Source organism: Sinocyclocheilus grahami, unplaced genomic scaffold, assembly GCF_001515645.1.
Source record: "Sinocyclocheilus grahami isolate Dianchi unplaced genomic scaffold, SAMN03320097.WGS_v1.1 scaffold5704.1, whole genome shotgun sequence".
In the NCBI taxonomy this organism is placed as follows: Eukaryota; Metazoa; Chordata; class Actinopteri; order Cypriniformes; family Cyprinidae; genus Sinocyclocheilus; species Sinocyclocheilus grahami.
The window spans coordinates 1,999-3,265 of NW_015510321.1; positions in this window are offsets into that span (position 1 = coordinate 1,999).

The following is a 1,267-nucleotide window of genomic DNA, read 5'->3' on the forward strand; positions in this document are numbered from 1 at the left end:
TTTAACACATCTTTGCTGAATAAAACCTTAATTACCCTAAACATTCGAACGGTAGTGTAAATATAATTTGGCAGCACAGAATGTCAAATTAAATATTCTGACCACTAATAAGATGGTAAAATCTCCATAATTCACAAAAGAAAGCATGAAAAAGGGCATATAAAAGAAAGTAAGCAAACACTAATCTGCACTGATGTTCATGGACAAAATATCCATTACTGGCCACAACAGGAGTTGATATTCACTCTAGAGAGTTAAATTTATCAGAGTTATTTGAACTGACCCCGGAGCCTCCAGCCCTGCAAGTGTTGTAATGTTAAATGTAGCGGTTACTGTTGCAAACTACTCTGTCCCAAAACCACTTGGGGCTGGTGAAATCTTGAGATGAAATATTTTGATACTATTCGTGTTATTAAAATATTTATTTTGTGGATGCATTGATCAATGGGTTTCATCTTTTGACACCTTTACCCTGAACATTGGGGTATTTTGGGGTCCAAACTCTCACGGTTTTATTGCCACCTGGTGGACCCAGAGGGTATAAAACTACAGCCCAAAAAGGCTGCAAACCATGTACAACCAGAATGTAAAACAGACTAGAACTAGTTTAACTATTATAGGAGTTCCATACAATAATAAAGCTAAGCTGTAGAACAAAACCAAGATTTAAACACACAAGAACTCTTTTAGGGGGGTTTTCTGTATTCTAGTCATCTACTACATTCCGGATCAGCCATATTGGGCAGTAGTAGTCTCTCTTTCTCTCTCCCCCGTCTGCAGACTGACTTCGATCCTCCCTCTTTATAATGCCCCCACATTGCTTACATTACTTATGTCTCACAATCTGACAGTAGCCTGCCATCATTCATTCTAATGCCTTATTTCAATGGAATTCCATTCTAAATTTCGCACAGAACGGAACTCTGTGATTCTCGAGATTTCAGACTAAAATATTGCTCTGCATTCAAACATTTTTTGAATTGCTACAGCACTGAACTGGGCTCGTATTGTGGCTGTTGCCATGGTGGCGTTCACAAGGAAAGCTGAAATCAAATAAAACGAAAATGACAGTACTGCCAATTTCCACATATTCGGAGCAGGAGGTAAACTTGAATATTTGAACAGCGGCCCTGTGATTTTTGGAGGTCTTGGCAGGCGCGACAGCAGGTTAATGAAATCTGGGCCTGTCGGAAAGCCTTTATCTCAAAAGGGCAAATCATGAGTACACACACGAAAAACGACGCGCTTATGCAAGCTTCTTAACACT